Source organism: Terrapene carolina, unplaced genomic scaffold (genome assembly GCF_002925995.2).
Source record: "Terrapene carolina triunguis isolate 2854851 unplaced genomic scaffold, T_m_triunguis-2.0 Scaffold21, whole genome shotgun sequence".
NCBI lineage: Eukaryota > Metazoa > Chordata > Testudines > Emydidae > Terrapene > Terrapene triunguis.
This window is the reverse complement of record NW_020664372.1, coordinates 38,247,944-38,274,060: the sequence shown is the minus strand read 5'-3', so window position 1 is coordinate 38,274,060 and position 26,117 is coordinate 38,247,944. Positions and strand designations below refer to the sequence as shown.

The window sequence follows — 26,117 nt, the reverse complement described above, 5'->3', positions numbered from 1 at the left end:
GGACTCCAGAAGCGGTCAGGCTTGCACTCGCTGGTAAGCAGAGGGACCCGGCCCCAGCCTGCTCCGCTCCCCTGGCTCCCAGCCATGCCGCTGGCGAGTGCTGGGGGGCAGTACCTCCCTCTCCCCAAGCCTGGAAGCCAGGGGAGCAGAGCAGGCTGGGGCCGGGTCACTCCACTTTCCACAGAAAGTGGCCAGCCCCGCTCCCACCATCCCGGAGGCCTGGGGCCAGCCCCTCCCCCCCCCCGTGGAGGCCTGGGGCGGGGCCCCACACAGCCCCCCATGGAGGCCTGGGGCCAGCCCGCCCTGCTCCCCCGGCAGAGGCCTGGGGCAGGGCCCCACACAGCCCCCCCGTGGAGCCTGGGGCCAACCCCATCCCCATGGAGGCCTGGGGCCCCATACAGCCCCTCCACAGGGAGGGCTGCGTAGGGCACCAAAATAGCTAGGGATGGCCCTGCTTGTAGATATAATCTTAAATTACAATTGAAAAGACATATGGGCCTGTTGTCGATATAAAGATGTTGTTATGTTAAAAGAGAAAAGGTCCTGACAAGAGTTAATTCTACTACCTTTTCCCCTCCTCTTGTGCTGGCACTAACCATAATAGCATTTCCATTATGTGCCGTTTCTGGTATATTGCTATCAAAGCACACAGAAATTTTCCATTGAGTGGAAAATTGGCACGGCTTTCTTGTTTACAACTGCAAAGGTAACAATTTTGATAAAGTGCTTTTCTATAATTATACTTCTATTCGCCGAACTGGGGGGAAAATACCTACTATTCAGTTAACCTGGCCAATACACCTGTGTGTAAATTTTATCCTTAAAACCAGTACTGATTTTGTTTTTCATAAGCATGTCCATTCAGACTGGGCTGTCTCACAGTTTCTTCACTTCCTGGCATCAGCAAATGAAAAGAAAAAAGTTAAAGGGCTCTCCCACTGCAAACTCAGTTTAAGGCTTTTCACTTCATGCTCTCAGTAGGTTCAACTTTGGTGGGCTAGTGAGATACATTGCCTTGATTTCTGTCCAACAGGTTAGAGGCAGAGTGTGAAACTATGGGATGGAAGGTAATCAGACAGTTGTTATGTTCTCAAAAGGTTCCCACAGGAGTCCTTTCTGGCACCATGTGGTGTGTATTCTATTCACCAATAGCCTCTGAAAGGATTGTGTGAGTTTTGAGGCTGGAGAATAAACAGACCCTGCTCTGTTGTTATTCGTGATCACGTGATAACTGTTGTAAAGATTCACACCCAGAGCAATTTAGTGCAACACTGGTTAAAAAAGTAAACTTTTAATACAGCTGAGAAGCAAATGTATGCTGTCTAGAAGCACCAGGAACACCCCAGAATAATTAGCTACAACTATGGGAATAATATCTTGCACTTCTATAGTGCTTTCCATCTGAGGACCTTAAAGTGCTTTACAAACATTAATTAAGTCTCACAATACCCTTAAGAGGTAGGTATTATTATAATATCTGTTTTCCAAGTTGGTAAGCTGAGGCACAAAGATTAAGGCTCACATTTTCAGAAGTGCCCACTGATTCTGGGTAACTCAAATTTTGGATTCCCAAATTGAGACATTTGGGATTTTCAACCCAAGGCATTCAAAAATCTTAAATCACATCCCCAAATACCATCAGATTTAAATAATAACAAATGGGTTATTTTTATTTGCTTTCTAGTATTGGAAGGTTTAAGGTTCACATTTTAAAACTTTTCTCCACAGCCTTGAGGGCTAGAAACTTGATTTCTTTAATGAAAGTTGACTTTGTGGGTAATAGCCTGATTCTAGCTGTTGAGGATTTAAAAAAAATCCACACAGTACTGCAAGACACAATAAAATGGAGAGAGTTATTAACGCTGAACACCTACAATTCCAATGAGTGCTGTGAATGTCCAGTTCTTTTGAAAATTAGGCCTAAGTATCCCAGGTTAGTTACCCAAGATTAGTGGATTAGTGCTCGGCAGTACATGGAGCAAATCAGTGAAATAAGACCAGATCACACCTCTGGTTGTCATGTGAATCTAAATGTACATCATGCTGGTCACTTCCCCTATGGATACTTCTTCCAGGAGTATTCCTGTGGATGAGGTGCCCCTGGACTGCAGGATTGGGGAAAGAATAGGGAGAATGCAACCACTCCCACCATCATTCTTCCCCCTGCCCTTCCCACCAAGAATACCCCTTCATGGAGTAGAACCTCTCCCCTCCCCTCTGCTTTAGAAAGAGTTCCAGTGTCAGCAGCTGTCAAGGGAAGCCCTTTCAGCTTGGGCCCAGATCCAGAAAAGGACTTAGCCTTTGCGACGTAGGCACCTAGGAAATCACAGGAACACTGAGATCTACAAAGCCCAAGACTCCCCCTACAATGCATGGGGAGAGATAGGTGCATTAGAATGGGTTCCATGAAAGCCGGCATGCAAGGTGAGGAACTGCCTAAGCTAGCTAATGGGAGATGTCAACAGGAGGGGTGTGTCCTAAGCCCCACCCCTCTCACAGAGATAGACGCCTGTCTCTGCTAGCGATCCATGAATGGGAACCCGTCTCCTGGAGTCAGACGATTTAGGCGCCTACATCATTTCTAGTAAGAAGAGTTAGAGGCCTACCTCACTCCATACAAAATGGTGATCTTATAACGTTTAGCCCAAAGGTTAGAGCACTCACCTGAGAAGTGGGAGACTCAGCTTCAATTCCCCCCAATCCCTGAGTGGGAGAGAAGATTTGAATAGGGGTCTTTGACCACTCAGTGATGTGAGGCTTCCTCTGTCTCTCCTGGTGAAACTGTTCCACTATGTATAAATAATGAAAGAATGATAGGAGAAGGGGCCCTTGGTATCCTACCTCCCAGGTGGGTGCCCAAACCACCTGGCTCTAGAGTCATCCTCACTTTTTCTCTCTCTGGCCCAATGACTCTTTACAGATTTATACAAAGTGGAACAGCTTTCACAAGAGTTTGAGAGAGCACCACATCAGAATAGCCCACCATAACTCACTCTCTGTAGAGGTGGGAAAACCCTTTTCAGATCTTTGCTCCCCCTCAGGCAGAGGGAGGAATCAAACCTGCAATCCCCATGTTCCAGGTAAGTGCTTTGACTGGTGGGAAGAAAGTTACAAGGTGGTCACCACTCCCTTTGAGTAGGAGTTTTGTGGATTGCACCCAGATTTAGGTGCCTCTGTATCTTTGTGGATCAGAGTCTTGGTTCTGTCCTGATAGGAGACTGATGGAGAACTGCAGAGACATAGAACCTCTACACTGACAGCCTGGACCCCCAGCAAATTCCCTGTGATCCACATTTTTCTCATGGAATCTTATGGTAGCCAAACCTGCTGAGGAGAAGGGCAAATCCCCCTCTTTCCCCTGATGGATTGATCTCAGAGAGAACTATCAAGAATAACCAATATTAATATAAAGTAAATGAGATGCAATTAGTGCACTGGAATAATTAGTTGATTATGTAATCCATGAGGGCCACTAGGCCCATTCACCGTGCATACTGAATTTACCCAAGGAAGAACTTAGATGCTCTAGTGATGGCCACTGTCGAAAACCCTAAAATAAATAAACAGAAAAAAAATCACAGTGTGCAAAAATGTGACAAGCTAATCTACTTGTGTATAGTTAAATGTGAATGCATAGGTAACAGTATTGTGAAAGTTAAAATCAGGAATATAACTTATTGTTAGTACTGAGTCGGGTCTATCCATGCAATAGATGGCTAGACTTCATTTCCATTCTTTTTTATGTCATACCTGAAATGAGTATGGTTGTCTCTACCTAGTCCCTGTTGTCTACATCCTGAAATTCTCACACTTTGGTAGTATTAAGCAATCTCTGTTCAAGAGAGGTTTGGCATTGGAAAAAACATGATATTTCAAATCAGGAATTTGCAGAACTATGTGGATCATTGTATGGAATAGTACATTTCATCTTCATTTGCAGTATGGGACTGAATCAGGTATAAGCCCTGATTCTTTCTTTTACTCTGGAGTAAGTCCCTTGACATCATTGGAGCTACTTTTGATTTACACTTAAGATAAGAATCAGGCCTAATTGATGTAAAACCTATAAATGCAACAAATCCACCCAAAAACTAAACAAATAGCAGTTCACATATTTCTGTTAAGAGCTGGAGTTTTGCAACTGAATCAGAACTGACTTGACTACTAGGAGTCATAAAATTATAATATATCACACATATATAATATCTTTCATCTGAAGACCTCAGTGCTTTACAACCACCAATTTGCCCCACAACAGCCTTATGAAGTAAGTATTATTATAACCATATAACAAGTTAGGAACACTAAGCTACAAAAAGCTTAAATGGCTTAGCCAAGGCTAGCAACCCAGTGACAGAGCCAGAAAAAACCGCCACAGGAGTCCTGATTCCTGGGTCTCTTCTCCAACCACTAGGTAATACTTGCCTGTAAATAAGAGCAAGTAAAAGATGGGGATGGGCAGTGGAGCAGCGCTGACATTATATATGCTCTAACATTTGCTGTAGTAGAGCTGCTCTACTTGCATCAGCTCTTTCGAAGCAGATCAGTGTAAAACTCTAAAAATCAATTCTGTAACCATATTGTACAACCTGATTGTTTTATTCAGCTCTTGTGTGTGACAGCTAAAATTAAATTTATATTAATGTACTTAAAATAATAATTGATGGACTCTACTGGTTATCAGTTTCACTTATAAAGCTATTAACTTTTAAAGTAAAAGAAATCTTACTTTATCTTAATTTCATTTAATGACTTACATTAAATCTTTTCATATTGTTACACAGGAGGCAGATTCCTAGCATCAGGCTTTACAATCAGTATTTCCACTGTCTTTTCAATAATATTTATATTTGACCCAATGATTTTATAGAACTCCTGTTATTTTGATTTTCTATTATACATAGTAATTTAGCAATTTGAATTATAATTGGTAGAGTTACAGGACAATCTCAATTTCAATCATATATTATTTCTTGACTATTTTTTTCTTTCAGTTAATTCCACTGTTAATTAGTTACAGCTGTAATTGATTGTACGGATGCACTATTCATTAATTCATTAACAGTGATGACCAACGTTATTTTTTGAGTGACAGCAAAATACCATAGTGCACAATATTTTGCAGTAATTATGTGCTGGCTCCATTGGAAACAATGGTTTATCACACTGTACACCTGATTGGATGTCTTTACACTTTTTTTTAAATGAAGTTAATTTATGCTGAATGGTTTGCCTATGTAACAAAACTTGTTTAAAAAGAATACCCAAAGGAGAGTTTATCATACATTACTTTATAAAGTATGTCCCTGTACCCAACACTACCAAAAAAAAAAAAGAGTGGAGTTTTGTTTTTGTGACAGAATGCTGGGAATCTGTAATTAAACCAGCAGGCTGGTCACTGTTTAACTAGTTAGACCATAGGGAGGGCCTGATTAAGGAGAAGAGTCCCTGATTACCAGATCAGATTGGGGCTGGGAAGCTAATGAGTTAATTGCCCCCTTAACAAAAAGACTAGATAAAACAGCACAGGGAGAAAGTAGCGGGAAGCAGGGCCCAAAGAAAGGAAGGAGAGCAGGGCCTGACATAGGATTGCCTGCCAACTGTCTAATTGCACAAACCCAAACATCCTTGCCTTCCCCCTTCCCCAACTCCACGCCCCTGCCCCACCCCTTCTCCAAGGCCCTGCCCCCACTCACTCCAGCCCTCCAACCTCAGTCGCTTGTTCTCCCCCATCCTCACTCACTTTCACCAGGCTGGGGCAGGGGGTTGGGGTGTGGGCTCTGGGCTGGGGCTGAGCGAGGGGTTCAGAGTGTGGGAGGAGGCTCCGGGCTGAGCTTGGGGCAGAGGGTTGGTGTGCAGGACGGGATGTGGGCTCCAGCAAGGCGTTTGGGTGCAGGAGGGGGCTCAGGGCTGGGGCAGGGGGTGGGGTGCTGGAGGGTTTTGTAGTGTGGGCTCCAGCCGGGTGGCGCTTAGCTCTGGTAGCTCCTGGAAGCAGCGGCATGTCTGGCAGTGGCTCATGGCTGCCAGGAGGCTCTGTGCGCTGCCCTTGCCTGCAAGCACCGCCCTCGCAGCTCCCATTGTCTGCGGTTCCCTGTTCCCGGCCATTGGGAGCTGTGGAGTCGGCGCTCGGGGTGGGGGCAGCGTGCACAGACCCCCCCCCCGGCCACGCCTCCTCCTAGGAGCCACTGCCGGACATGTCGCCGTTTCCAGGAGCAGATTGGAGCCAAGGCATGTAAGGAACTTGCCTTAGCCCCACTGTGCCGTCGGACTTTTAGCAGCTTCAAATCTCCTGGATTGGCTTCGGTAGCCTCCGGGAGATTGAGCCTGATTCTGGGAGACTCCCAACCAAACTGGGAAGGAACAAAAAGAGAGGAGACATGTTTAACCACCCACCCTTTTAGAAGAAGGTCTAGTGAAGCTAAATAACATTGTGAATACTGTGACTTCACTACTCTGTAAAGGTGGTGGAGTGAAACACTATAAATAAACTTCTCTGTGGTATCTACAAAAGGGAATATCTCCAAGCAGTCTGTGTGGAGCTAAGAGGACAGGAGAGGTGACACCCCATCACAATATTCTATAATGTTAAAAAAAATTAAAAACTGTGTGACCTTGTGAAATTTATTGAAATTGGATTCTTTATAATGAGTACATGGCAGGTTTGATTCTGACAATTTCCAAATAGCATTGTTTGCCAGATGAAGAAAGGTAGAAAAAACCTGACTTCTTTGATTCCTCCTCCTGCTTAGATTTTGAACATAGCTGCGTTTCATTACTTTTTTTTTAAATTGTTCCCTCTTGAAATGTGAAATACAGGTTATGTTTTCAGTCTGTCTCCTGTGCTGGACAATACAGATGTGGATGTGATCCATGTAGGATGCAGATTGAAGCTTAGTTTACTGATAGCTGGCAGCCTGAAATATGTATTCTAATATAAATTGGTGCAAGGAATGAAGCCCATAACAGTCCTGGAATTTAATAGTGGTGGATTTCTTAAAATATCCAACGTAATTCATTGCCAACCCCAAGCGTCCAAAAATCATGAGTCGGGACTCCAAAAATCATGACTTAAAATAGTGATTTTAAAAAACATTGGGTTCTTTTTTATCTGCATGCTGATTTCTAAGCCATGATGGGTCAGGTTTTCAAACTTTTCTAAAAAATAATTGGTACTAGAAACATTTTTTTAAGAAAAATTGCATTTCTCATGTAATCACATGACTCCAGGAGCTGATGCTTTACAATACATACCAAATATCATGAGATTCTTGATAAAATTGTGAGTTGGCAATGCAGAACCTTACAGGAAATATAGGCAGAGGCCATTTCCATGATTAGTCATCACTTTTTGTATGGGAGTTGTAAAGGCTAATAAAGGAGTATATGTTCCCCTCTAAATCTGTGTATTTCCCATTAATATTGACTAGAATTACTCAGGCTGAAATCCACCCCAATGCATAAAGTTGATTATTGGTGCCTTTTTAAAATATAGTTCATGCAAAACAGTTGGGGAGATGAAATCCAACCCAAGCTCATTGTGCAGGGCTGCTGTGTAGCCCTCTGTCGCCACATAAAGCTATACGCAAACATATAGACTGGAATAGTGGTGCCTCTGTGCCATTAGCATAGGATCCTGTGGCCACTGGATTCATATAAGTGTGGATCTGTGGTTCCTCTCCAGCCCCACTCTCATTATGGCTTCCTACACCAACCTGTCACAGGCCAGAGCACAAATCCTTTCAGTGGCATGCAGGGGCTGGATAGGCACCCTTGTGTAGCTGCTCTGCCAGTAAGTCCCCCATGAAGCCTGTATCGTGGCTTAAGAAGTGATACAGATTTATTCATGAGTGAAATGTAGCTGGCCCCTTATTTTCCTGAGCATATGTGATCTGTAACTCAGTTGAGGGCACTAACTCTATGTAGTCAAACAAAATGTTATTGACCTCTTTAAATTACTTGAAGAGACCTGTTGTATTCTGTTGTCATGGGTAAAGATCTCATATAACTGTTTTTCTACTAGTAGGGATGTTAGCTTGGAGTCCTGAGCAAATTCCTGATCTCAGAGGTACATCTTATCCACCAGGAAGTATCAATAACTTAAGATCTAAGAAATATTCATGTATAATCTCTTTGTGGCAAGGCCCATATATATGCTGTGTTCTGTGAGGAACCTAGAGATCAATAAAGAACAATCAGTAACATTACATATTCTGCCTACCTACATTTCCTTCTGCAGTTTCAATTGGATTCTATGTTCTTCGCTTCTTGTACTAAACTTTTGTGTAGTGTTGCTGTGTGCTAGACAATTATAGTGTTCCATCTATGAGGTGGCTGCACTTCTGTGTTGGGAACTGTGATTCTTGAATCTTTATAGTTAACCCAATGATACTCAGACTGAGCCTCAAGAGCCGCAAGTGGCTTTTTAATGTGTCTCCTGTAGCTCATTGCAGCACATGACATTAAAACGGTGTCATTTAATTATTAACCAATTTAAGTTAACCAATCGGGAGGCTTTTACTATGTTATTAACCAATTGTAGTTGATAAACTAATAATACTTGGTCAGTCATTTTGCTGTGAGAATTATATATAAAAATAGTAAATGAAACAATGAATTCACACTACTGTGGCTCTTTTGGATAATGTTGGCTGCTAATTTGGCTCCTGAACCACTGAGGTCTGAGTATCACTGAGTTAACCAGAAGGATCCTAATGTGCTTGGCAGAAAGGTGCTATAAGTGTAAGATCATACTATATTATTATACCAGTCTGAGTCATGTCATTGAGCAACAGTATCTTGAATTCCAAAACAATGGGAAAGATTAGTTATGAGCTTTGAACAAGGTTCAAAAGGCATATTTCGCGGGGCTGTCACCTTCAGATAAACGAATGAGTCAAGGGCCTTGACATTTCTAAAGCCCAAAAGACAAGGATGTTTTGCTTACGGAAACACATTGAATTTTAGCACCTGTCTGAAAAAGATAGTGATATAAATTATCATAATAAAATATCATCTGCTGATAGATTTAACTCACAGAATTATAGCATCTTTGGGTTGTTTCGTAAATTGAATATAAAAATTTGGAAATATTTCCAGCTCTACGGACACTCTCCTCCCCAGTGGTTTTTGTAAATGTCATTGAAGATACAACAGTCATGCAGCAAGTGAGAAAAGCAGCTCTGTTACTGTCAGGCTGAATTAGAATCATTGTACAAGTATACTTAAGTGACTCAGCAGTAACTAATTGAGTATTACAGATATGTTCTTCCCATGTAGTGCCCACTTAATTCCCTGTAGTGTTAGTGGGAGTTAAGCATATGTATTAAGCAGGAATTATGTACCATTGGAATTAATATTTGGTAACATATTTCATCTAAGGTCCAGATTTTTCTTTGGAGAAAAAAGAATAGGCTTTCAAAGTTTTAGTTCATTTCATTGACAATTATGATGTTTTCTGCAAATGAGTTTCTTTTTTAGATTAGGCAAATTAAAATTTACTCCTCTGAAATTTGTTCAAAGTGTCTGGTGTTTCTTTTGTCCCTCTCTCCGGTCAATGAAATTATACCGTAACAGTTTAAAGATAGATCAGTGTATAACATTGGCTCATATAAGGGGCAGTTCTGAAGGACAGGAATAGTGAATTGTTTAAGAGGTTGCCATTATTTGAAACCTATATGTGATTTTTTTGTGTGTGTCAGTGATGCCAATAGACTAAAACCCAGACAGAATGGAGACAGAATATGTTTGTTGTCCATATGTAAATTGGATCAGAATGCTTTTCAAAATTGAAAAGAAAGTTTGGGATCTGGTAAAATGACTTCTTCCTGAAGTCCACACCAAAACCTCCTATTGGCCTATGGGGAACATGCACTAGGTCATTTTCCAGATGGAATGGTGTTAGTGACTCAACAAAGGTAAAACAGGCAATTAGTGGCAGAGCTTGGAAAAGCTCCTGATCTCTGAGGTGGTAGCCATGTCTTATCCATTATCAAATATAAATAAATTAATATGTCTTAGATCTTAAATTAGAATCTCTACATGGCAGGGACCACATCTATGCTGTTTTCTGTGAAAAAACTAGCACAGAACAATAAAGAGCAATAAGTAACATTATCTATGAAGTAGAAAACAGTTAAAAGAAAGAAACATCTATAAAGAAAGACAAGGAGGGAGAAAAAAGAAGTGAAAGGAAAAAAGAGAAAAATATGAAGACAATTAAAAATAACTGTACTATGCAACTCACAAATTTGAAAATGGGTTTACTGTTTTCATGTAGGCCAGGAAGATGTCCATATGTTGTGCAACCTCAGCCTGTTTGGAAGTAGCCATGTCCAGTAGTTCATTCTTTTTACAAAGTTGAAGATAGAGCTTTTTAATGCCTACTGGGTTTTCTCTTTTATTCTTACTGTACAGTTATAACCAGATGCTAACGGTAATATTTATACTCTTTTCTCTTTTGTATATATTATTCCATAATGATTGCACCATTCTTATATATGTGCAGAGATTTTTTTTTTTTGCATTTTTATACACAATAATGTGTGTTCACTATGGTGAGTATTCGTTTTACACTTAAGCAGGGTTTCTCAAACTTTCTGAGCTGTTGACTGCCTTCTACACTAAATTCTAATTCTAACAGTGAGCAGGCAAAATTTTTAACAATAGCCATTTCAGAAATAACAGCTAATTATAATGTTTCAGAAAGTGAACTTCAATTTTCAAGAAGATGAAACATTTTAAATATAATTAAATATGGTGGTTTAGCCTGCCTTGCTAATGAAACATGGACCATTGAATTGGAGATATTTTCAGCAGACAGGCAATTGAAATACTTCATTATTATCGCCCCCATCAGAAGAGAAACTTGATTTGTAGAGATATCAGGATGAAATGGGATGAGAACTTTCAAACTTCTGCAACTACAGCTGGCTACCTCTCCTTCAGAGGCAGCCAAAGAAAATACGTTTACATTTACTGATTTTTTTTAAACTAACTTGTACATTTTTTACTTATCCCACACCCTTTCCACGACCCTTTTGTGGGTCATAATAACCTACAGTTTGGAAAACCTACTTTAAAGAATCATTTCTTAATAGAATTAAATATACCTTAATTTTTTCCTTTGCATTAAGACAATATATTCATTTCAATCCCTCCTTAAAACACTAAAACAAATCATATGAATATTAATTCACCAAAACTAAATGTGCTTTTTAAAACTATTTTAAAATATCTATGATATCTATTTAAATATCTAAGATATCTATAAAAAGCAACAGAGGGTCCTGTGGCACCTTTAAGACTAACAGAAGTATTGGGAGCATAAGCTTTCGTGGGTAAGAACCTCACTTCTTCAGATGCAAGTCACCTGCAGTATATTTTGTACTGATAAAACAAAAGCCCTTACACAACTGATTCCATTGAAATAGTAAGGGTGTGCAGGATCAGTCCCTAAGAAGGAATGCTGTCCCAGGTCATCGTTGGTCTAAAGGGTAACTACTCATTATTCTTTTCCATTTCCTGGAACCTTAAGCATTGTCTCAGGCGAGGGAGCTGCACACTGACTGATACTTAGAAGGCAGGCAGCTGGGCTAATCAAATTCCAATGTGAGGGCGGAGAATTCAGTCAAGTAAGAAAAGGGTCTTTTCGCTGCTTCCTGGTTCATGTAGACAGAGCCATAGTTGAAAGTAACAAGGAGCCAACTGACTTCTATGGAGTCACATCAGGGAGGAATTAGGTCTAAAGTATTCAGAAAGTTAATTAAAAGTAGAAATGAGTAGGATAAGGGAAGAAACTAACAGATGTAAAATGGAATTATCCACATATTTTAGGAATAATTATAAGACACCTAGTTTAAACAGGAAAAGGATTTAGATTCGTGAAGCAGAAAGATCCTAGGAAAAGTAATAATTTTGAAAAATTGGCCTGTTTCAGAAGCTGAAAGCCCCTATATGGTAGATAAGTACTAAGTTCCCTCTACTGTTTTTTCCTGATTAGGGAAGAATCCGTGGAGGTTTTTCATTATCCCATGAGTTTAGTTTGGAGCTGCCTGTGACAGGATTATGTATTATTGTCTCAAGAGCCAGGAAAAATGAACTGGTGAGAGTGAGACTGAGCCAGTATTGGTAAGTGCAAGCCCTCTTTCCTCAGAGCAAAATGTAAATTTAGTTAAAATTGTGTAGTTATTAAGTTATTGTAGCATTCATAGGAGTACTACTGCATAGTTGCAAAATGACTTTTATTATAACTTGGTTTTTACTTGCTAAGCACCCAGTCCTGCAAATTACTCCACAAGGCCAGACCCTTCCACTGCAGACAGCTCCAATGACTTACCAAACAGGCAGAGGGGTCTGCCCCCACAGAAACAGTTCCAGGATCAGGTCCCAAATCATACCTTTTCGAAACAAATCTTCTAGGGTGAAATTTTCCATGTTTTGCTTCTGTCCAAATATGGTGGGTTTTTTTTCCATTTTATTTTATTTTTAGTTTGTGGAAAATTCCTTTAGCAGTTTCTGAGTTATCAAAGCTTAACAAAAAATCTATCCTGATACATTTGTTTACAAAAATGTGCCATTGAATATGTATGCAACATACCCGCGTGCTACTTGTTATGAATGCATCCCTACCTTAATACAGGTTGTAATGCAGAAAATGACAGAACTTTTCTTTAAACTTCCAGCTTATGTGTAAGTAGTCATTACTGAGGAATGCAGGTTTTGCTAAGTTTACAAACTTTCATTTTAAAATTAATAGTAGCATCTATCACTTACATAGTTCTCTACTTCTTACTGCATAAATATTAACTAACTAATCACCACAGTCCCCTAATGAATAAGGCTGTATCATCACTATTTTTCAGATGAGAACATTGAGACACAAAAAGATTGTGACTTGCTCATAGCTAGGGCCCTACCAAATTCACAGTCCATTTTGGTTAATTTCATGGCCAGGGTTTTAAAATTAGTCAATTTCACATTTTCAGATGTTTGTATCTGTAATTTCACAGTGTTTTAACTGTGGGGAGTCCCAATCCAAAAGGCAGTCAGGGTGAGGGTGTGTGTCACAGGGTGGGAAGGTTGAGCCATGCCCTCCCTGTGCCAGGGGGGGCTAGCAACTGAAGCTGGCAGCTGGGGGGGGTGGGGCTGACAGCTGGAGCCAGGGGAGATCCCGGATGTGGGTCTGACCCACCCTGGGAGTGGCCCCTGCAGGAGAAGAGGAAGTCTTTGTCCCTCCCCATCCCTGACTGGGACTAGCAGCAAGGTAGGAGCCCCCAACTGGGCACCAGATTTCATGAGGGGGATTAGATTTCACAGTCCATGATGCGTTTTTCAGGGCTATGAATTTGGTAGGGCCCTACCCATAGCCCAGGAGTGATCAGTACCTAAGATTAGAACTAAGGGGTTCCCAGCTTCTAATCTTGTATGATCATTTTATATAGATGCAGTGTTGCCAACTCTCGTGATTTTGTCATGAATCTCATGATAATTACTGTTTTTTTTAAAAGCCCCAGCTCCTGGAGTCAAGTGGATATGTGATGAATTCAGCCTTCCCTCTTAAAGAAAAAGTAAACTTTCTAGCCCTCGTGGCTGTGGAGATAGCTTCAAAATGTGACCCCAGTGGACCCTAAAGGCTCAAAAAGCAGAAGGCAAATAAAAAGATCAAATCTATTGTTTTTACGTAATCTCATGATTTTAAAGCCAATCATTATTTTTGAACATTTGGGGTTGGCAATATTGTGAGTCCTGCCAACCCCTTGGGTACCACCACCAGGAAATGGTGCATACCTCACCAGATAAGGCCAAAAAATTCTTGGGTACCAGGACTCAGGCATAGTTTGAGGAGGATAGAGAAAGGTGCAGTTCCTTTACTTCCCTCCCGTTGCTTGCTGGTCCACCTCTAAAACTAACACTGGAATTTTTCCGTCTCCCTCCCACCCCACAATGCACAGCTCTAAGGCAGAGAAAAGGAGCTGAATTAACAGTGTGCGCAGCCATAGCAGTGCTGCCCTGGAACCTGAGTGCTATTTAATGGGGAGAAGGCACATTTGTACCTTTCAACTTCCCAAGGTCTAAACACTGTGGGATTCCCTCCTATAGTGTAAATAACCTTGCTATAACTTCAGTTTCAGAATTCTTTAATTTTTATTCAAATAATTTTCAGCAGTACAAGTGAGGGGACCACCAAATTTGTGTGCAATGTAAATAACTTTGGGACAAAAATGAGTGATGTTCATTGAAAATGAGGGGATATGAGGAGAGAATGAGGGAAGAACACAACAGTACCAGTCCCTCTTACCTATCCCATAAGCCCCCTGCCTAGCAGTACTAGCAGCCTCAACCCACAGTACCCAGGCATTATCAACCCCCACCCACCTTCCAGTAGAGCCAGCCTCCCCTAGAAGACTCCAACCAGCAGCTTCTCCTACCCTGTTATCACCTATTCCCACAAAATAGCCCCTTGCTATTCCCGCATAGGGTGGGTCATTGATGATTTGCTGGTATTTTGAGAACTACAGACCCCAAAAGGTTGAAGACCACCGTATTAGACCGTGCTGCCTCTCATATGTAACAATGAGTTCTACTACTACTACTAACCCCTCTGGTGTTAGTAGTAAAACACCCATTGACTTCTATTGAAGGAGGATTCGCCCATAGTTATTAACATTAAAAAATACTGAACTGAGCATGGGCAATAGACATTTTCATGATATGTTGCAGCATGCATTTAAGATTTGGCCTAAATTTTCAATTATTTTAAACATTTATAAAATATAAGACCAACAGACATTTTTTCCCATTTAAAAGTGTCTATAACATTGTTTGTTTAAAAACATTCTCCAAACAAACATATTTGAAACCCCAACATTGCTTTACTAAGAACATTAAAGTGAAAATGACTCTAAGGCAAAATGAAACTGATATGGTACTGTTAATGATGTGGGCAAAGACATTTGTTTTATTACAATATATATAATTGTTAGTGTCAAACAATTAGGAGCTAAATCCTGCCAATGCCTCTACCTGGGTGGAGCCCCACTGACTTCAATGGGGCTGAGTGAGAGCATGTTACTGAACCTACAGTCAGTGCATGCATTGACAAAGGGGTTGCTTGACTCATTTAAGGTGTATCTGGCATGAGCATTTCTACCTGGCACACTTTACTCAGATAGAGATGCAGTCATAACAGGACAGTTGTGTTGCATACTTATGCAGTGGTATGTCTTTTGTGGAAAATGTCTCAGTGATTTCAGAAGTTTTCCTGTCTTGCACACAGTTTTTTGTTTTTGTTTTGGAGAGGGGAAGAGCAGAGGAGAACCTAGGAAAATTAAATACAAAAATCTGTTAACAAAATATAGAAGTTGAATGTTTACAATGGCAAAAAAGCCAGGAAATGCAAAATTTATGGTTCTCATGGGAAGCAGCAAGGCTTATTTTCTCATACTACACATGCTTTAAACGTTATTATTACTTTACTGTAGCATCTCAACATAATCCAAAATACTAGATGTGTAATATGGACACATTAAAGTGATGAGGATTTAACTTAGGCATTTCCTATTTTTGTGCTCTTAAAGTCACAACTGTGCTATTGCAGTAACCAGATTTTACATTTAATTTCTTGCACAGAGGCAGCACTCCCATTACCTTTTAACTAAGGAGCTCTCTGAGCTGGTGTATTCCCTCCGCTCCAGTCCTGCCTCCAGGAGGCAGAGCTTCTGCAAGTGACCTCACAGCTTTGGCCAATCCGCTCGATTAGACGCTGTGATGCCATTCCTGAAAGTTCCCTTCCCTAGGGTGGCACTTCGGGGAATAACATTGAATGCTTTCTATTTTTAGTGGGCAGGCCAAGCGCTTTGTCCCCAGCCCTGCCAGCTAACCCCAATTCAACTTGTCGGGAAGGAGAGGGAAACATTTGCAGGTCGGCAGGAGAAATGACTGAAATCCTCTCGAGTGAATCCCTGACAAAGGATGTGTTAGGCAGAGAGTCCCTTGCGAAGGACGCCTTAGGCACATATCACGCTGCAAACTCTGTAGCGCTGCTAGAGTCAAATGAGGGTGGGTGGGGGAACGGCTTTGTGCGGCTCCATCTTTTCTCTCTCACACCGTCTCTCTCAGTCGCTCCAGGTCAGTTTTGCTCAGTTTACAGTCAGAGCGACCCGCTTTGGTTCCCCTCACCCCGGCACACGCAGCCTGGGCTCGGCGAGGCTTGGCCCACACGCCTGGGGCAGCACAGCCCTGGCGACCCAGCTCCTCCTGAGCCCTGGCCCGCCCCGGCTCACAGCGCTCAGGTGTGCCCAGCCGTGGGCCCGATCCTGGCCGTCCTGCAGCGTTAGCGGCTCCGCCCTTAGGAGCGGGCCCGGACACCCCAAACTTTGCGGGTTGGGGGCGGAGGAGGGAGGGAGCCGGCCCCCGAGCCAGCCCAGCCCCGCTCCGCTCCCGGCCGGAGCGAGGGGGAGTCCAGGGGACCGCCCCTCCCGGCCGATCCCGGCCGCGGCAGGCAGGCAGGAAGGGAAGGGGAGGGGAGGGGTGTGTAGCGGGGGGAGGGGCTGTTGCTGCTGCTGCTGCCGCCGCCGCCGGGCTGAGGAGAGGCAGGAGCGCCGGGGCCTTGGGCACGTCCGGCCGGCCCGGGGGAGGGGTGAGGAAGAGGAAGGGGGGGGACTCGGCCCCTCACGAGGACGCAGCCGCCCGCATCCGCCGGGGAGGGGGCAGAGCGCGCGGGGGAGCCAACCGCCGCCGCCGAGACAAAGAGCGGAGCCCGCCTGGGAGACCCCCCCCCTCCGCCGCCGCCACTGCTGCCATTACTGCTCCGCTCCCGCCCCGCGGCCGGAGAGCGCCGGGCCCCCGCCCGCCCGCCCGCCACGAGCCAGCGCTGCCCGGCCCGAGGTGAGAGCGGGGCCAGCCGGGAGGGGACGGCACCCGCCGCAAACTTGTGGCGGCCGCTGCTGGGGAGTTGGGCGGCCCCGGGGGGCGCTGCCGGGCCTAGAGCCCCTTTCCCGGTTACCGGGCCTGGAGCCCCGCGCTGCGGGGAGCCCCAGGGGGCGGGGTGGGTGGGACTCGGCTGGGCGGGGGCGGCTGGCCCGGGGCCGGAGGAAGCCGCGGGAAGGCGGCGGGGGGCGGGTGTTTCGCTGCCACGTTCGGTCGCTGTGGCTGCGGGGAGGCCGGTCCGGGCGATGGAGCCGCACCAGCGCCTTGTCCGCGCGGAGTTATTTTTTTTTTGTCTGACAGCTGCTCTGCTGTTTTGTAGCAGGGTCCGTGCTGGGGAAGGGGCAGGGCAGAGCCGCGCGGCGGCTGCGTCTCTAGCGGGGGTCTGGGACTCCGCCGGGCTCGCCGCCTCACCCTGCTCTGCGGGCTGACACGGGAGGCGAGCTACTTCTAACATGGCTTAAATTAAGTGCAGCCCAGGTCTTGCTGTGTAGCTCAGAGCCCGACAAGCAAAGGGGCAAAAAACAATGCTCAGCTAGGACTCAAATGATAACCCCGTCAATAAAATAACCAGTCTTAATATGTCTAGTTCCTGATGTGATAATAAATCCCGAATAAAGATGGTATGAGTATAATAAAAGCAAATTGGCAAAGGCAAAACTGATTATTTGCATTTCTGTTTTTAATAATTTCATCATCTGCAATTTACTAGGAATATTTACATCAAGTAGCACCTAGTACTTATTTCATCTTAAATGTTATAGTTTACTTTCTAATGGAAAGTTGGTATCCTATAAAGTTTTCAGAAGAGTTTAATGTGGTATTTGAAACATTGACTCACATTAGTATTCAAAAATTAACAACTGATTTGTTTACTAGGGCGTGGAACTCAGTTTTTATATGTGGTAATACATGGTTATAAAACATGTTTAGAGAATATTAGACCCTTTGTACCTATTTAATAAATCAAACCCAGCACATGACACAATTAAAACAAACAAACTAACAAAGCCAAAACAACCTTCAGATGCTACAACATAGGAATATTCTGATGTTTATATTTGGTGAGTTTTAACTTTGCATATATATCTAAAACTGTATTTCACTTTTGTAGAAATCGTGTTACATTTAATGCCATTAAAGTCAGTACATTGTAGTAGGCTGATACTTCCCATGTATATTAGTGTTATGGTAGCCAGACTAATAATCCGTAATATTGAGCAATCTACAGGGGCTGGGGATGGGGGATCAAAATAATACCTCCGTTATTTGATTTAGGTTAATAAAAAACAATCCAAAAACAAACCTACAGATAGCCTTCTGTGAGACTCTGTGTGGGCAGAATAGGTTAGTAATTCAGGTTAGAATTGCAACTTTGATTAATCTTCATGTAATGTAGTTTGCATGGTATTTCATGTCTCCTGTTAGAGGACCATTGCATTGTAAATAGCTGTGTATATTGAAATGAAGTTGTGAACTAAATATTGAATTTAACTTAAAATTGTTCTTTTTTTCCTGTGTTGGTTTAAAAATTTGAGTGCCATATACACTTTTTATTTAATTTTGCCCTTTGTGTGTCTGGATTCCATTTCTGTTTCCACTTTCTTGTTTGGGCTGGAGTGGTAGTTGTCTCTGATGGCCATACTATTGCTGTAGCAGCTTACTGAACAATAGGAAATCAGACTTCTTTTCAGTGATGGCACAGTAGTGTTGTCCTAATGCCATATATACAAGTTAGCTCTGCCATGTTTGACTTCTGTTCTCCAGAACTTGGGCCAGTAGCTTAGAACGGAGGAGAAGTCTAGGTTTTTAAGTGCTTACCAGATGAGAGCTTCTTAGAAAAGGTCTCTTTTTAGCTTAACAATATTTCCTCTGGGACATGTCATTACCCTGCTGTCTGCTGCAACTGCTCTTAAGCAATCTTAGCCTGTCATCACTGCTTAGGAACTATGATGCCAATACATCTTATATTTGGATGTAGACATAACTGTAACTACAAAATAAGAAAATGTAGGTAGTTTAGTGATTTTAGTGCTTCTGAAAGATATTGTCTATACAACTCTGAAAACTGAAATCTTCTGTCTGACCCAAGCAATCAGGTTTTTAAGTTTATATTTCAAGTTTTGCTATCCCACCAGCATGTCCCAATGGAGAGCGTTTCAGTCTTCATAACTATTCCTTGTTTTCTTTGCTGAGACTTCCAACAAGGAGGCCAGTTGTGCAGAAGATATTTGTGAGTAGGGGTGGAGATTGGAGGCACTCTTGCCTACTATCATCAAGACTAATATTTGCAAATAATTGTTTATAGGTCAGTGGACAGCCTTAAGATGGTAAACATTTTGACACTGTCTGTGTTAGCTGTATTTGAATCGTTGCCCAGAGGTGAAAGGCATATTCCAGCTTCTTGAGCCATATAATAATCTTCCAAATCTTCTTCCCCTTGCTCTCCTGCAAAAGAAACACAAAGGTTGTAATTAGACATCTACCTTCTGCATGGTTCCTTATATTGACCTCTGGGTAGTAGGTGTCTGATAAATTTGAAACTCCAGCATCTCACTGGCTGCTGTAACAGAGGGAATTTACTATCTCTTCTTCTTTTTCCCCCTTCATTTCCCTTGAAAGCCTCCTGATAGCTCTGTGTAGTTGGGTGAGGAAAAGGTCTGCACCAGTCTACACCTCTCCCAGCATCTCCTGGCTGCTGCAAGGGGAGAGAGCAGGACAAAGGTCTGCTATTCTTTACTTCCCTATAATTTATTCTTCTTGCGTTCTCTTCCACTGTTGATAACTGTTGTATATTCCTTTGCTGATATCCATGCTTTCCTCAGCAGCAGCCTAAAATTTAAGATTCCAGCAGCTTCATTTTTGGCTTCAGTTCTGAACCGCAATAGTGAAACTGACTAGAGTTGTCTATTTTTTAACACTGCTGCTTCTTGGTGGAGTTACTCAGGGTGCTGCTGCTTGGCAAGTTATGAGCTGCAGCAGCATCAGAGCTGCCTAGAGACTCTTGGAGACAATACTGTATTAGTGTATATTTGGCTCAGGGTTGAAAGGCTGTCTTTAGGCCCACTTATCAGGGAAAACTTTCCACTTAACCTGATAAATGGATTTTTCAAGGCATGGCTGTAATCATTACTTTTTCTATGTTAGGAATTTTATTTGTGGAACTAGTCAAAAGATTTGAAGTAATTTCCCAGTGGTTTGCTATAAATTTAGTTTCTCTAGTGTTTTTAGTTTGAGTTCAAAATGAATTTAGTAGTGGTGAAAGATCCTGGATAGGCCTCATTGGACATGGTGCTCCATCAAAATAGCTCAGCCTGGTTTTGGAGGGCTAGCCTCTGGGGATGAGCGAAGTTGCTGTGGAGGAGAGCTGCTTTTTCACTTTCCTTAAAGGAAAATACCTAAAGAGTGCATTTTCTTTTTATCATATTTAAGGTATGCATAAATACCACAATGCCTTCAGTTTCCATAGGGTGAGATGTTGTAAACCACTCACAAGTTAAGTAGGGTGGTACCTCTATCAATATTTGGATGGAATATCTCCATGGAAAACTCAGCTGGTCTTGGTTATTTAGTAGGTAGCATTATTTCCTCTAAGTGCTCACCTACATGGCTAGTTGCTACATGGCAAGCCAGGGTGAGACTATAGCACACCAGCTTGCTGTTCAGTAATGTGTCCTCTGTGGACATTATTGCAGCACAGTGAAAGTCCTGGAGTTCAGCTTGGCTTGAAACTATAGTTTGCCAAGTCTCTCACTTCAGGATTTTTGCTTGGCTAACTATGCTTTCAGGCCAAGTTGCTCTCCAGAACTTTCAGTGCACTGTAGCAGTGTCCGCACAGGATGTTACTGTGTGGGAAGTTGATGCGCTATTCACAACCTGGCTTGCTGTGCGGTAACTTGATGTATAGAAAAGCCAGTCAGCTAAACCAATTTCCCATGCTGGTACGGCACTGTTATGAGATATCATCTTCTGGAAGAGATATTAAACAAGGCCCCAATGACTTGTGGTCATTAAACAACCCATAGCACTTTTTGCAAGACTGAGTGTTGACCCAAGTGTTCCAAGCCAATTTCCATTTTCGATAATTCCATTTTATCTACGAAAATCTGCCTGCAGTTGCTATTAGATACATTAACCAGTTTATCATAAATTATTCTGTAGTGGTGGTCTGTATAGGTAAACTGATGATATATTTCACTTTAATAGTGGGTGAAGCAATTCTTTATGGTGTTTAGTTTTTTTAAGTGATTTGAAATTTCTCATGGTGAAGGGGCTACAGAAATGTATGATTTGTTATTTTTAATTAATACAAATGAAAAGAATTCATTTACAGTGCATGAAAACATGAAATGGAATAGAAAGTTGAATTACAAGAAAAGATCTGTGTAAAGTATTCATCTTCCACATAGTGGATGAATTTGTTTCCATTGTTAACAAAAGAATGGATCCTAAATTTTGAACCCATGAGAAAAAACACTTCTTGTATAGCGAGTTGGTTCAACAGAGTGTATTTTTAAGATTTAGTAGGCTTTATTAAGTGTATAAGCTCAAGTGTGGATAAAAAAAATCTTGATTTAAATCAATAATGTTGATAATTGCTAAACTGTTCTAAATATGCATAGAAACAAGAAGAGTGCACCAGCCACTTTCAGTGAAGTGTTGAATTTGAAAAATACTGAATGTTATGAAAAATTTTTGGTTAGTTACCTAAGTATCCACTGTATTTGCTAGGCTGTAACAGAGTGTTTTGTGAATGTCAGAAATAAGCTTTATATGGCAATGTGATTTTCTTTCCTGCCTGGTGGATGAGGTCAGCGTCAAAACTGACATAGGTTTCAATGTGGTGATATTCAACTTGTATGTATTTATACTGTGAAGTAGGTAAAACTCAAGATGACCATGCAATGGTCTAGGAAGGACAACTTTCAAAGTCTTCTAAGGAATGTAGATATAAATATACATTACATTAATGTAGTGTCTGAGTTGGAAAATTTAAATACATAGAAATCAGAAAAGTGATTTCTTCAGCAACTTTAACCTCAGCCATGTTGCACCTGTGAAGTATTTTAGGTAATTGTTTATGTAGTGCAATGCAGATATTGAGGTATACAGTATGTCGAGTATGGTCAAGATCCATTGATATAGGAAACATAGTATAGGTCTGCTTTCAAATCGGGGAGGGCCCTTTGAAGTGAATGCTTTTATTTTTAAATAAATGTCTTTACTCCTGATTGAAAAGCAGGTTGGGAGCTAGGATATGGTCCATAATCTGTCAGAAGCACAGTTAGTCTCCTAGCTTGGATACTGTGGTGGGCAGCACACCACCTCCTTTTTGCTACCTTGTCAAAGGATTCTACTTGGATTATTTTTTAAGTGCTCATAATGGGTTGGATGCTGTACAAGCATCCTATCCCAAATACCTTAGTTTGAACTGATCAACAATAAAAGAAAATGCACTGGCAGACCTAAAGGGACGTTTTGTTTTACAAATTTATTTTATTGTATTTTTTTTTAAGAAGGGGAGAGTGATCGCATTTTTCCTGATGCGGGTTAATATTTTGGGGATGATGAAAGGTCCAGATTATTTGTGGCTGTTTTTTATTTTAATAGAAAAAGGGATACAGGTGGATTTAGAAGCTTTTTTAAGGGACAGAGCTTGAAGACTGTGTTCAGGAAAGCAAGTGCACTAAATCCCATCCTTTGTTATAGTAGGTGGGTAGGTGCTTTTCATTTTCTCAGCTGCTAACAGCTTCTGCTTTATGCAGGAGTTGGCTGCTTTCCTTAGTAATGGCAGCAGTCTTCTTACAGTAGCTGTGGGTCAGGCTGACACAAATATGGGTATTCAGTCCAACTTGGAGCCATCAATGGGAAGATGGATGGGGGGCAGGGGCTGGTAAAGGGAAGTGTACTTACTGCTTCTTATGCTGCGGCAAGAAGCTAGATTCTACTAGCACTGGAGGTTGCTAGCTGCTTAGTGCTGAAATTTACCAACACTAATCTCCACAGAAAAGGACTGAGTTTGTTTTTGGAATGATTGCGTCTATCAGCTATAGTGTCTTTTATTTATTTTTAAAAGAGGTCATTAAATGTTGAAGAGCAGCTGGCTGTTCATAATTGGCTTAGATAATTTTGAGAAGAAAACATTTTTTAAAAATTATATTAAATATATCAAATTAAATGTATTGTTATAAAGATCTGAACAGCAAAGAAATACCATGTTTTAAAGCCTTCCATTCCATATGATTCCCAAAGTACTTTAAAAACTATACAACAGTTACTTCAGTCATCACTGAAGTTTTAGCCACCTCTGTGGTAAAATATCAGTTTAACAGCCCTCAGCTACACTACACTAGGAGTATAAGGCAGAAATCGAAGATCGCTAAATCCAGTTGACATTACAGTAGTAATTTAGGAAGGTAGAGTTAAGTTACCATTTTAATAGTAATTTATTTTTAACTTCTATCTAAGACTATCAAAGTATCTTAGAGACATTAATGAATTAAGACTGCCACTTGCTGAATCATAGCACCACTTCTTAGAGGAGAACTGTGTACAGAACAGAATGTATCCTCTTCAGCTTTAGTTCTGATGAGATGACAACCCAATGTAGTATAGATGTAGGGTCTTCCCCTTCCTTTCTTCAAATTGCAGTGTGTTTTGATTTGGTGTTTTCTGTTTCTCATCTTCATTATACATCTTGGTTGGCATCCAGTGTCAACCTAAATGAATGCTGTTCGAAAGAAATTCAGTGCTTAGTTGAAAAGCTGGTGCCATTTTGTATAGTGACCAGGGAAGGATTTTTCAACCTTTCAGTGCAAAAAGCAGAGCAACATATCTGTAGACAACATTTTGGGGCTGCACTTTGTTAATCTGTCATAATGACAAACCACATGTTCATTTTCCTGGACGTATGATGTACTTCCAAACATACTAAAAGGGTTATTAAATTTCACAACTATTGCATGATGAACTGGCAAGGATTCTGGATTCTATGGAGTGGAAATACAGACGGCTATAAGTTAATGTAGCCCCACAACTTAGCAAAATTTATTGTAGAATTCTTTCATCTCTTCAGTGGAGCAGAAATACAAGATCCCATTGTAATTTAAAGTTCACATTTGTCCAACAACTAACGTATAAAATTGGATTGGCTGGAAAAAATGCTAAATTCAATAAAATTGGCATTGAACATTTACTTTTACCAATTAAAACCACATTTGTTTCATTTTAAGACTCCCTTTTAATCAGTTTATAAATGTATAAACTATTGCAAATGTGTACAATATTTACTTAACTCCCTTTTAGAAAAAGTACGAAGCAGCAAAAATTTGAGCATATTGTGTCAGAAGAAAGCATTTATTTGCTTTATTTAAAATTTTTGAAGCGTTGGCAACTACTAGTCAATGTATCAACCCCACTCTTCAGTTTTGCAATTGAGGGAGGAGCAAGAAGCTGACATGTGGAGGTCATGGGAAGGAGAGGAGAAGAAACCCAGCAGTGATACAAAAGTTCCTATTTTTTGTTGTTTCGCTTTGACTAACATTTATCAGTAAACTTGCAGTTGCAGTTGGGCATCTCTTTTGGCTTAAACCAAAACTCACAAGTTTTGTAAACCTAGAAAAGAATCTATACATAACGACAGTGTAACTTGAAGGCATAGTACTTCAGTATGTACTATTGCATGGCAACTCAGTTTAAATAAGATGAAACTGACAGTAGTATACAGGTTTTATGGTACAGTTGTGTATTCTCTTATCAGTGAAAATGTTGTCTATGCACCTTCTGTAGCATTAAAGAATTAGAAATTGGTGGCAGCTAGTTGTTGCAGTTACCCTCTTCCCATTTGTTCTGTTTTATGGTACCATATCCTTTGTTTAGTCAGCCTTACACAGATTCCCCCATAATCCTGTTTAAGACTTACTTTGTCAAATTTGTCAAATAAAATATATTATCAAAAATAAAATTTGTCAATGGTTATTTTTTCTTCTCTTTTCAATTTTTAATTAAAAATAATGACAAAATGGATACAATATTATGGCTACTAAAGGAAAACAGTGAGAATTTCAAGCATAAAGGTTGAATACAAAAGTATTTAAGTTAGCGCTTATTGTTAAATATTTTCTTTACAAAGAATGTGAATCATTAAGAATCTAATTTACCAAGTGCTCCGTTTTTTCCTGTTTTTAATTTTTTGATGACATGTCACTGCTTAGCTCTGTCAGGTTTTGTAGTCACTCTGACTCTGTTAACAGTGCTGCGATTGTACAAAATATTTCTATTGTGGACTTACTTTTACATGAAATTTTGAATTCCATTTAACATCTGTAAAGAGGAAAGTTAACACTATTATCTCAAATAATAAACATTAGAATAAGGGATCTGCCCTCCGCTTGACACTGAATGATTAACATTTTCTTACATCAAAAGACTTTGTTTTATAATATTAAGGATTCTGAATGACCTAATTTGAGAATATTAGGAATTTAATCAGATATCTGTGTAAGGGTTATGTAATTTGTATTTGTTTTAAAATTGGGATGTAATCAAGCTTGTGTTTAGCACAAGTATCAGAAGATGACCCATCTTAATAAGCACTCAGGCTATTAAGGGATGCATGTGGAATCTTAATGATCTGAAATTATATAGTCTTACTTTAAAAGAACACTAGCCTGTCCATTAAGCCGTGATGAGTAAAGTTGTTTGCATGGCCGGTGTGTATTTTTTACTTTTACTGTCGTGTAATATCATTGTTAATAGCCATTTTATAACTGTTTACTCTTTTTCTGTTTTAAAGATGCAGATGTTCATTTTGCTAAATTTTTAAACTTTTTTCTTTCCCCTCACAGAATTGGGGAATCAGAAAGATAGTCTTACTGTGATTTAAAAGCAGTGTCAAAAACATTCTTAATTTTTCTTTATCATTTGCATCCTAACTAGCACATTGTGACACTGATCTGCGAAAACTTAGGCACTTTATGCCTGGTGAGTAGTCCTATTGAAGTGAATGGGACTACTTATAGTGCAGGGGTCGGCAACGTTTGGCACGCGGCTCGCCAGGGTAAGCACTCTGGCGGGCCGGGCCAGTTTATTTACCTGCTGACGCGGCAGGTTTGGCCGATCGTGGCCCCCACTGGCCGCTGTTCGTCGTCCCGGGCCAATGGGGGCGTCGAGAAGCTGCGGCCAGCACATCGCTC

The 26,117-nt window shown here is 41.2% G+C and overlaps 1 protein-coding gene across 5 annotated transcripts in view; it reads left to right on the top strand.

Moving 5' to 3' along the window:
• Positions 1-26,117, top strand: part of NCK2 (NCK adaptor protein 2) — a 205,353-nt gene that overhangs the window by 24,087 nt on the left and 155,149 nt on the right. The window contains exons 1-2 of one of the 5 annotated variants that reach the window (XM_024204481.2): positions 16,656-16,884; positions 19,546-19,647. The exons of 1 other annotated variant lie outside the window; for it this stretch is intronic. The gene's annotated coding sequence lies outside the window, so the exon portion shown is untranslated. Of the gene's footprint in view, positions 1-15,956; positions 16,126-16,655; positions 16,885-19,466; positions 19,648-26,117 lie in introns of those variants that run through there. 3 more of the 5 variants (XM_024204491.3, XM_024204471.2, XM_029910669.1) reach the window with 3 other exon arrangements.